Source organism: Amblyomma americanum, chromosome 10 (genome assembly GCF_052857255.1).
Source record: "Amblyomma americanum isolate KBUSLIRL-KWMA chromosome 10, ASM5285725v1, whole genome shotgun sequence".
NCBI lineage: Eukaryota > Metazoa > Arthropoda > Arachnida > Ixodida > Ixodidae > Amblyomma > Amblyomma americanum.
The window spans coordinates 129,535,334-129,547,401 of NC_135506.1; the positions used below are offsets into that span (position 1 = coordinate 129,535,334).

Consider the following 12,068-nt stretch of genomic DNA (forward strand, 5'->3'; position numbering starts at 1 on the left):
ATGCTCGAGGCCCGATAAAGGCAGAGCAGCAGAACATGTGCACATTCAAGGCTAATATACGTATAGAGAATAAAATTATGTGGTGTGAAAAACATCAAAAACACGAGAAATACATGCGCTCATGAAAGAAGCAAATTAGAATGAAGACAGTAATTAACGGCTAACGATCGTCAAGCAATATGCAGGAAACGTGGCGGAACCTAAAAGATAAGTCACTTCTCATGGTAATGCCGACTACGGCATTGACGAAATATAACTTAAACTCGTTAATGGCGGCGCCGAAGATGATTGGGTTGTTTATGCTATGATGATTTAGTGCGTATGGTAAAACGAAACAAAGGCCCTAGTTTCCGTATAACGTCCTCATAATACGTCCCGTTTTTGTTTTCTTCTGTTTTGAAAGCGTTTATCATATGGCTAAAGTCGAGCAAGACTCTTCAGGGAGTCGGATAAGAATTGTGGTGAGAACCTAAGGCAGTGCAACAAGCGATACTCAAACGTGGTATGCCCACGGTGAATCCTATACTGTTTAAATAAAGTTTCTGTGTTGGTAGTGTAGCACGTACCAGCGATCAGCCTAATTGCCTTCTTTTGGACGCCAAATATAATAATTAGATTTGTTTTGGATGTTTTCCCCCAAACGAGGTAACGGCAGTTTATGTACGATTGAAATACAGCGCGGTAAATAAGAAGCTTGTGGTATGAGGACAATTCGATGGGAGGTCTCGAGAGGAAGACTACAGATCTAAAAAGCTTGCTTTCAATATGCACTATATGGTCAAATTATCTCATATGGAAGTCGAAAACAACTCCGAGCGTATTAACCTTGTACACAATGCCGATGATGTTATTTTCTAGCTACAGGCTATTGTTTACAACAGCATCCAAGCTTAGGGGGTGAAAAAAAAGACAGCTTTGGCCTTGCTGGAATTAACTACTGAACCATTACCTTTGGATCATTTGTGGAGAGCACAAAGAAACAGATTTCTTCGATTAATCACTTTATCAGCAGAGATGCCACTTAGGCAAAAACGTAGGTCATCGGTGTACCCAATACAGCTTATACTATGGGCAATGGATGTGATGTCGTTCGCATAGATAATAAAGAGGAATAGAGCGAGAAGGCTACTTTGCGCGCCGCCACACTGAATAAAAAGGGAACCAGACTTGTTATGAACGACTGAAATGACCTATTGGCGCCTGTTTAAGTATACACAAAAGTTGAAGGGCGAGACCACAGACACCATAGCTTTCAAGTTTACAGCGCAGTATTTCATGATTATGAACTTGTAAAGATTTTGTAATTGACGAAAATACAGAGAGCGAGGTTTTAGTTTTAAAATTATTCAAAATAATTTAGTTTTGCATGAGTAAAGCAGATTCCGTGGCCTTCCCTTCTCGAAATCCAAACTGACTGGCATTTATTAAGGCAAGTTTAGAAACGAACACATCGATATTCTTGAGCATTACATTTCAAGTGCCTTCGAGAACACAGGAATAATAGAAATTTGACTATAGTTTGTCTCAACTTATTTCTATCACCTCCTTTGCAGATAAGTTACTTTAGCCATTTCGTTTATAGAGAAAATATACCTTATCGAAATGATATGTTAAAGATATAGCTTAATCATGCTGCTAACAGACTCTCAATAACCTTAATTGGTTTTATTTGGAAACCATCAATATCAGTGCAACTTGTCAATTTTAGGTTCAGTACGACACTGAACAATTGTTCGCAGTTCGATGAATGGAAAAAAAAGTCTCCAAGCCTGCATTTGGAAGAAAACGAAGGGCATTGACGCGGGGAGCCACTCGGTCTAAAGCTTGTAAGGAAGTCACTGAATTTGTCTGCCTGAAAAGAACGCGAACAGGGCAAGCCATTGTCACAAGCTGGTCCAGACGCGTATTTTTATTCTTGTTTATAAACGAATAGTTTTGAAGCTTCCAAAACGCTTTCTGACCTTTCCTGCTAGCGAGGTAACACGACTGGTCGGCAGATTTGAATCTGCGCTGCACGCTAGTTAGCTTGTTGCGGTATTTCTTATAAGCGGCTAGGTGCTCATTGTTACGAATAGATATAAAACGCTAGAACAGCCTGGACATCTTTTTCTTCATTTTGTCGTGCAATGGAGTCACCCAAGCCTTGTGGAGTTTCGTGTTTGACTTCTTTTTCTTCTTGGGAAAACACTATTCTAAATTTCTTTCAAAGAATTTTAAAAAGAGCTCACCAGACATGCAAAGCAAGCTTGAAGCCATATCGTATTGCATGCTCCTTCACTACCTCAAGCAGGCCTCGCGAATACTTGAAGTTTTCTTTGACTGAGACATAACTATGTGTATCGCGCAGAGCGTTCCTTTTTGCAGGCCATTCGTCCCTAAGCTCCTGACGAGAAAAGCGGACAAGAATGATAGCAGTTATGTCCTTTTGCGCGGGCAGAGTGTGCACGGCCATGACATCAGCTTCCGTTAATGGCTCAAGGGATACTTCGGTACTCACCTCGTTAATCTTAGCCAGTAGCTCCTCATGTTCATTTTGAATGATAGTATATAAATTGCACGTTCCATGCCGACTACGCCATTCCAAATCGTTAATGCTAGACTCGAACGCAATTAGTTCAGCTCCGGCAGAGTTGCTTTCTAGCTCTGCAACTCGAACGTGGAGCTCTTTGGTTACCTTCTCGTCGGAATTGAGTAGCGCTTTGAACTTGTCAAACTCATCAAAAAGCACATCAAATTCTCAATTCCGTCCGCTTTTTTAGTCAGGCAAAGGATAAAGTTAAAATTTCTGTTTAAGTCTAACAAAATACAGCAATTTTAACTTTTAACTGGCTGGTTGTCCCTGTGGTAGCATCCTTCCTTGAACTGGATATACAGGCCCGACATTTCCAAGTAATTATAGAAGTACCCTAGCTTCCCCTTGAGGGTTTCATCACTGACACCTGAGCAGGCACCCGAGTGGAAAGAAAAATCGCACTCACAACATGTCACTTGTAAAGTCTCTTCAGAAAGCAATCCTCTACATGCGTGGAAACGGGACATGCCAAATGATGAACCGACAAACACAGAAATGCATCAGCGGATATTTTGTTTTGGCAGCAGCGGCAGGTATAGACTGGAAATAATGAAAAGTGACTGACTTAGAAAAAAATAGGAGAGCGTTAGGGCGAGGTGTGTCACACGAGCTGCCGTTGCTGCCAAATGCCAGCGAAAAATGCCTACAGTAGATGAAGCCGATAAAGCACCGATCATTCGCAGCAGGCGCCCGTGAATGCCACGAATGAGGGTGCCAACTTCAAAACGGCGGTCCCGGAATGGTAGCCTACATAGATGCAGAGGCAAAGGACACATCAGCAACACGAACTGGATAATCACAGGAAAGCGTTAGGCGAGGCGCGTCACAGGAGCTGCCACTGGTGTCAAACGGTTCGAATTTTGAAATCAAATCCTCAGTTCTGTGTCTATCGATGTCTTTTCTTCTATTTTATTATTCCATGCTACAGAACTATTACAACACTATAATTTCTTCCAAAAGCAACGCCGCCTTGGCCGCTTGACATTCATGGTTAAGCTAGTTACTTGGCCGCTTCAGCTTCTTGCGATTATCTTCACAACTTCAGCAATGCAGCACTATCATTTGCATTGAGGACAACTTTTGCTGCACTGGACGAAAGACGCAATTACACTGAGTTGCTCTGAAACCACGGTCACATTCCATATGTACTGCTGTCGCAAAATAGTAGAGAATAAAATCACAATTTGCGCAATATGACTGCGCAATGTGTTTTCGACTTTCACTGCTTGCGGGCACCTCTCAGCGAGTGGCTAGATTTGCCGAAAATATTCTTTGCCATGTTTTCACTAAATCCCTACAGTGCAGTGCTGCTGGATATGGTTGCTGAAATCGTCCATTGATAAAATTGGCAAATAAGAAGAGGATAAATTCTTCTCCAAAGTAAAACTTAATCTCACTGAATCCCCACATTAGCCTATGACGCCAACAGGAATCTTTGTGCGCACACGCTGAATGTCCTTCGATTAGAAAATGTCGATTTGCTTCTACGCTGCCTGTTGCATCGCCCTGTTAAAATAAATTCATATTATTTTCCCCCGCAGCTGTCGCAGGTCGTCACTCTCACCATGGAGTACACGTGTGACCATACCCGCACCTGTACTTGCGACAGCCGAGCTAATGGACTCTGTCACTCGCACTTGTGCGGTTCGTGTCCATACTGCGCTGAGCAAAAAGAAGCAAGCCTGGCCGTGGTCACGGGGTTTGATGAACAGAGCATATATACTGCGGCTGAAACAAATGATCTTTCTGCACCCATCGTTCGATCTTTCTGCGCTGTGCGTAAGCGGTGAGTACAATTCCATAACCTCTGCAAAACCACTCTCGGTTTATCGGCATGGTGGAATCAGCCAGCTAGCGTTTGTAGTTTACTTTGAGTAGCGTGTTTTATTTATGCTCATTTATATTAAATTGCAATGGCTTCGGGTAAGATTTAGAAAAAACGAACGGATGACGCTCTCCTTTATATCATTATAAAGCGGCCGCCTTTTCAGGTCAGGACTGGTAGGAATGCGCTTAAAACTACGTGCTCATGCTAAACTTTGACAAAAGAGGGGATAGGTCCCACAAGAACACGGCTCATTAAAAGAGCTTATCGCAATGTAACCTGTTCACAGCGGCGCAGTGGTAAGCCCTTCTATCGAGGACATCCTGTCGAAATGAATGTTTTGTGTTCCAGCATTGATAATATTCTTTAGTGCTTATCAGAGGCTACGAAACAGGCGTTCGCAGCTGACTGAGAATTCATCGTCATATTCAGTTTTGCCTGCTCAAAAAACCTGCTGTGTCGCATTTCACAGTTCGACTGTTCTAGCCTGGACGACTGACATGGACTTCAGGTAAGCCGTGATTTCGGGGCAGTTTCTGGCTACACTTTTCTGGCTTGCGTTTGTTGCGAGCAGAATCAATGTTTCCCTGTTGCAGCGTGGCTCTGTTCTTCATGACTAACCATTGCGCATATAACACACAGTTTAATGCTTCGAAGTTCTTGACAGCTTGCCATGGCCAGCTGCTCCGTTATTCAAGCTAATTAGTCATTTAACTCCGAATAAGTGAAGATATGATATGAACCAGCAAGCATCGTCCAATACATAACATACTTTGGTGAGCAAGTTTGCTCTATTTTCTCTTAACTTGAAAAAACCAGTCACAAAAGACAAAGGACAAGAGAAGGAGTGTACACGCCACAACGACTGGACTGTCAACTGAGATTTATTAGACAAAAACATAGTCCCAGCAAGGCCAGCAAAGCATGCGCAACCGCCGTATCACAACTCACAGCGCATAGTGCACACAAGATACACCTCTACCGTGACCGGCCTAAAAAAGCAAATTCCTTTTCGATTAAGTCTTTTGAAAGTAGTGGCTGAATCGCTGCATCAGAAGCTCAAGAAAGAACGGACGGAGCCGGCTGATGGTGGAGCAACTGAACGCCAAACGTTCGAGGTCATGCCGTACGTGCATAAAGTGAGCCACGGCATCAAAAAAGTGGCCGCCAGGCAGGGAGTGAGTGTGGTGTTTTCTGCCCCTTGCAAGCTTTCGGGTCTGTGCTCGCGCATTTCTCGAGGCAGGGAAAGGAACTACGTTTGTACAACGCAGCACGAGAACCGCTTCACTTCGTGTGTCGCTCAGGTCGTGTACAAGTTCCCCCTCACATGCGAAAGAGTATACATAGGCCAAACAGGTCGATGTATTAATGACCGGTTGCGTGAGCACCACTCCTCACTGGGGTCCGATGACGGGGCCAACTTGCCTCGCCATTGCAATGAATGTGGGCGTTATCCACTGTTCAGCAACGTAACGATTCTTGGTAGAGGCAGGGGTAAGCAAGAGCGAGAAATCTTGGAGGCTTACCATATCAGTTTGACAGGCCAAGATTGCATTAGCACAACTTCGGTGCGCTTACTCGAAAAGGAATTTGCTTTTTTAGGCCGGTCACGGTAGAGGTGTATCTTGTGTGCCCTATGCGCTGTGAGTTGTGATACGGCGGTTGCGCATGCTCTGCTGGCCTTGCTGAGACTATGTTTTTGTCTAATAAATCTCAGTTGACAGTCCAGTCGTTGTGGCGTGTACACTCCTTCTCTTGTCCTTTGTATTTTGTGAATGTTTTTTTTTCAAGTTACTATGAACCAACTGGCCCGCATTTCAACCCTTCTGTATTTTCTTTGTTGCGGTCGTTTCCTCCAGTGAGACTCGCAATATTAAAACCGGGATCCGCCATATCGAGGGAGTGCAACAGCAAGCTCTCCAATTTACCTACAACGCCTACACAAGACACGTCTCAGATATCAGTCTTGTTAGGCTATCGGGCCTTTCACAGATCGATTAGCGTCGCAAAGCCAACCAATCCAATTTACTCTGTATTATAATTAACAGCAATACCAAACTTGATTTTACTGCCTGCATGCAGTACGTTACCAGCAGACCCACTCAAAGAAAACAGAGCAGAAAACGTCCAATGCCCCAGTGCTGAATGACAGCATATCAACATTTTTTTTTCCTAAAATTATTTCGAATCCAACAAGCTGTCCTCAGAGGTGGCTTATCCAGCTTCCCTGGAAGTATTATTGCTTGCTTAGCTTCCTTGTTTTTGATTGCATTTTGCGTGATTTCGCTTTTTTTCGTGTGAATCATTGCGGCAATCCCTTATCTCCCTTGGCAAAGCCACAAGAGACTAGAACGGTGCACAGGCGCCGCTATTGATGTATTTTGTTTTATCTTTTTTCTGTTTATTTTGCTTCATAACTCCATGAATACTACGCACGAGCTTGTTTACACATACAACTACTTTGGCATCTAAAAGGCAGCTGGCAGTAATGCAAGATAAAATGAAGCGTTTACGCGGGCATTTGCTAAATGTTGTGAGGAGGCATCGCGACCTGCGGTCTTAAATAGTAAACCACAACAGTTCAATCCGCCGGTCATCGCCTATTTATGTCTTGTGCCCAAGTGACAGGAAAGTGCTCCAGCGCACAAAATAAGCTTTGCAAACAGAGCCCTTCTAACAGGTGCCTGAGTACTTCGTAAAAGATGCTCGCCCGCCACGGCAGCCTTAATCCTGTGTCGAGCGTCTACAGAGCACGAAGTGAAAAGATCAATCACTACGTCATACCTCAACGTATACCACGCACACGCCTGCTTACATAAGCACCTCACACTCGATCCACTCCTACTTTAACAGCTAACGGGTGGCTGCAGTTTTGTAACAGAAAACGAAGTTTCGGTGCACTGCGCGATATAAGAGGGTAGCGAAGGTTCCAGTAGTGGAAATCAGTTTGCAGCGCACAAGTAAGACGGCGGCGTGTTTCCACCCTTGACTTTCGAAAGTGAAAACAAAATAATAATTTAAAGTGAAAGCAAGATTGCTTCCAGTGCCATACCGCGTTTTCCAAAACCAAATTTTGAATTTTTCATTTAACATTGCCTTCTATGTCCCATTTAAAGCGCTCCTTTAACAACGTTCACACATATTCGCTTTTGCAAACGATCAACCACTAAAAGCGGCATGTCGTAAAAACGTTGACGTTTGTTAAACTTTAAAAGAGAATCAATCACTGTTGAACGGGAATAACTTAATTAAATGCGAAAAAAATGGCTAGATCTCAGCTTACCGACTTAGCGCATTATTCAGCAAGAGCTAATTAGCATTAGTGGTCCAGAGGACTGAAGTTGCATGCCCATTTTGACGTTTCATAGCCTACTGCGCCCCGCCGCGGTGGCTCAGTGGTTAGGGCGCTCGACTACTGATCCGGAGTTCCCGGGTTCGAACCCGACCGCGGCGGCTGCGTTTTTATGGAGGAAAAACGCTAAGGCGCCCGTGTGCTGTGCGATGTCAGTGCACGTTAAAGATCCCCAGGTGGTCGAAATTATCCCGGAGCCCTCCACTACGGCACCTAATTCTTCCTTTCTTCTTTCACTCCCTCTCTTATCCCTTCCCTTACGGCGCGGTTCAGGTGTCCAAAGATATATGAGACAGATACTGCGCCATTTCCTTTCCCCAAAAACCAATTATTATTATTATTATTATTATTATTATTATTAGCCTACTGCCCGGTTGGGCGTCTCGCAGGCCAATTATGGCGTCTTCATGCTCACGTGCATGATGGTGATAAAACTTATTTTTATAAAGGCAAGAAGCTTGAGGAGTTAAGGTTTATTTTCAGATATCCAGCGTGTACCCTCAGGACGGCGTCAGGTGGCGGAAACTTCGTGCTTCCGGGCGACCTCTACGGCCCAGCTCACTGTCCGGGTTATGTCTCCGCTTGCTAGCTGAGCAACGCATTCTCCTCTAGATTTATTCGGCCTTCTTCCGCTTGTGGTCTTCGGTTCGATCGCTTCCTTGGAGAAGGGAAAAACATTTTACGAACGTAAATACTGGCTGGGTTCAGTAGGAGAACCCATTGGTCGCCATCACAATCCGTCTCCTCTTAACCAATGATTTCTGGTCGAGAGGACTGTGCTATGAAGGGTGGCCGCCCAGCGCTCAAATGTTTGATAAGGATTTGTGTCAAAAGTCAGGATTTTCTTGGCATTCCCAAACTGTGTGAAAGAGTGTGCCAATTACTGGACAGAAGTGCCAGGACGACACGTATGTGTTTTGGTACCATTTACTCATTAAGTAGGGACTGGTCTGAGTATTAACTTGTAGTCGCCTTGTTATGTGCTCTTCAAATTTTCTATCGGTTTTGTGAGGAAGAGGATATTTCCTTCTTACGATTTTTTAGTGCTTCTTTAATTTCTGCGCAGCTTGGTGAGGGTGAGCGGGTAACAGTTTCAGAGAGGCTGCATCGCAGATGCTCGAAGGAGGACAGCTTAACTGCTATGTTGGCCGCCTCATTGCCCGTCGTTGAGAGGTGCCCTGGCGTCCAGAAGATCAGGACGTTCGAGGGAGGAGACGTTTCTAAAATTTTCCAACAAGTAGCGCGAACCCGACCACTGAGGTGATTGCGTACAACTGCTTGTGAGTCGGGAACAGCCGTTGCCTCGCTGTTGTTGGATATCGTTAGTGCAATAACTGCTTCTTCAGCTAATAGGGTCTACACCGCTTGGATAAGGCTGCTTGCGATTATAACACCCCCCCCCCCCCGCCCACCCGGGAAGAAACTGCTGCAGTTGTCGCTGTCCCGTTAACGGGTCCAGCGGCGTGGACGTAGATCGTGTCCTTGCTTTCATCCCACCGCTTAGAGAGATGTCTAGCTCTGGCTAGTCTACGTCCTCTGCTGTGTTCCAAATTCATGCGCTTTTGTACGGGGTGGGTCGTTATGTGTGATCTCAACTGCATGCGCACGTCGATCTTTTCGGCGACTTCCCGGGGTGGACTGATTATCAGGTTCTGTAATATTTTCCTGAAAGGCTTAGATGTTGAGAGCCTGACAGTTTGGTTGACACGGTGGGCCTCATTTAGTTCCTCTATTGTATTATAGAACTCCAGCTGTAATAGGCGCTCCGTGGATGTGCATAAAACGAGTCCCAGCACCGTCTTTACTGCCTTTCGCATAAAAACGTCAAGTTGGTCTTTTTCCTTCTAGCTAAGCTGCAAGTACAGGGTGGCATACGCCAGCTTAGAAAGAATGAAAGCCTGAACTAATATTAGGGTAGGGCCTCCTTCATTCTTAGAAAAGTCTTTTCTTGGTTACCCGGCGTAACATTCTAGGACTTGCTCGGAATAGGCTTGGTGCTGTCTGATCTATGTGCTGTTAGTGTTGCCGCTAGGTGTGACGGCTCCCATGATCTTGATTTCTTTTTTGGTGGAAATGCTCATACCCTGGATCGTAACAGCGACAAATAGAGGGGACGGTAAAAGTGTCTTCTTCTGTTTCTTGCCACGGTCGATCAGGAGTAACTCGGATTTCTCGGGACAGCGCGCTAAACTATGCCTCGCCGCAAAGTGACGCAAGGCGTTCGCTGCTTCCTGAAGGCGGTCTTGTATTTCCCCTGCATTCCCGCTGCAGCTTCAGATCCTAATGTCACCCGTGTGTATAGCGTGCACAGTGCCTTGGATACGGTCTAGCCTCTACGGTAGTCCACGCATGGCTAGGTTTGTCGGAACACTTCGCATACTCCAGCGTCCGCTTGCGTGAAGCTGTTTAGCTCCCAGTGTTGTATTATTCACTGAATTGTACGAAAGGATAGGCGCATAACTGACTCACTAGGGGAACAGCTGCCTCACTCGCACTGCAAGGTGGAGGTTTTGTCCATCTGCAAATTGAGGAAGTTGTGCGCCTTTCCTTTTCTCAAAACCAACAGAGCATAAGAAAAATTTAGAATTGTCTTTTGAGGAAAGGAAATGACGCAGTAAATTTCTCGCATATCTCAGTGGGCACAAGAACCGCGCCGTAAGGGAAGGGATAAAGGAGTAAATTAAATAAGAAAGCAAGATAATTGGAGAGCTCCGCATAAGGGTATGACGCGATAGCGTAGTGGATTAGCCTATCCATTCTGAGCAGTTTCCCAATTTAAAACGCACTTCACATTTCTTCAATTGTTTCAATTAATTAAATGGTCAATTACACACTTCAATTTTTCGTAATTGGCATAACCAAGCATTCGCTTTTCATTCAGAGAAAGTTGACACCTTTGAACCCTCTTTTTCCAATTTTCATTTTTTCGTTTCTTTAGTTATTGAACTAATTATAGTGATTTCCTTAACTCGTCATCGCCTGTCATACGCCAATCAATCGTAAATCGCTAGAAGTACAAATTACCATGATAAAATCTTTCTTACTAAGCCCCTGATTATTTCCGGCACGCAGTGCTGACTACTACGCTGTCGCCTTTTCGGCCGAACCAATCTGCATACGCTATCATGTAAAAGAGGTGCCGTAATGGAGGGCTCTAGAATAATTTTAACCACCTGGGGATCTATAACCTGCTCTGAAATCGATCAGCACGTGGGCGCCTTTTACGGTTTGCATCCATCGAAACGCGGCCGCCGCGGTTGGGTTCGAATCTGGGTACTCCGGTAAAGCAGGCGACCGCCTTAACCTTCTTAACCCCCTTAACCGCCTTAACTTTCGATGCTTGCTGGCGTCACAAAGTTTGAGTTGGAAAAACATCTTAGAGAATTGCGTGTATGGGTTCCGACCCAATTTGACGCAATTTAGGAAGAGCCCGTCTTTCGGTGTGCTCACTTTAAATTAACGCGAGCTTGACTCTAGACTGCAACACGCAGAGCCTCAATTCAAGGAGTACTCGCGTATGCTTTTCTGGATAAATGTTCCAGCATTCTGTCGTAACTCAGATCCATTTCAAGCTCTGTCACCCACTCGAACGAACATTTTCCCCGCGAGCATTTTGCTCAAGGCCACGCTTCTCAACCACCGGAAACAGGTGTAGCAATGCGGGAGAAGGGCGGATCCGACACGGAAAGCGAAAGTGCGCTTATCTACAGAGGGAACGAACACGCGCTCACCTCGCAAAAACAGCTGGCAACAAAGCAGAGCGCGGGCGCCATCGTACGGGAACTAACGTCGCAATACCTGAAAGCTTAGTCGGCTTTTTAGGAATGAAATCCAAGGTAGAAAACGGTCTCTCCTCCTCTTTGAAAACGGCGGTTCGGAAGGTAGCTCCACTTTCGACTGCAGTGCTCATCGATGCGTTTTATAAGTTTGTGCCCAAGCAGGCGCCTACCAGGTTCTGTGTTAAGCTGACTGCTTTGTAGCTCATGATGTGCACAGGCTTTAGGGTCATTCACCGCACCCTCCTGGGTGCTACGTAGCTTGTTGACGCGTGAGAAGTAAGCATTGTGTATTGGATAATGAAGTTCCGCGCACGATGTGAGAGTATATCGAGACCTACGCCACTCGTAAATAACCACAACACACAGTGGCTTCGAGTGCTGTCGGCAAAACTGATCATCAGCCGAAAAGGACGAAGGTTCGTCGCCGTACTTTAGAATTACTGTACCAGAGGCAGCTGTCAATTCGTGCTCACTCAAGTTTGTTACTCGGGTCTCTATGTGTTAGACACAACTTTAAATGAAACCATATTTTAGTGAATC

At 45.1% G+C, this 12,068-nt stretch overlaps 1 pseudogene across 1 annotated transcript in view; it reads left to right on the forward strand.

The window, feature by feature from the left end:
• The first annotated feature begins 4,203 nt into the window (after positions 1 to 4,203).
• LOC144106450 (salivary peroxidase/catechol oxidase-like) overlaps positions 4,204 to 12,068 on the forward strand; it is a 75,000-nt pseudogene continuing 67,135 nt past the window's right edge. Inside the window, exons 1-2 of the transcript XR_013308999.1 lie at positions 4,204 to 4,358; positions 4,870 to 4,908. The product of XR_013308999.1 is annotated as a salivary peroxidase/catechol oxidase-like (transcript). The remainder of the gene's footprint in view (positions 4,359 to 4,869; positions 4,909 to 12,068) is intronic.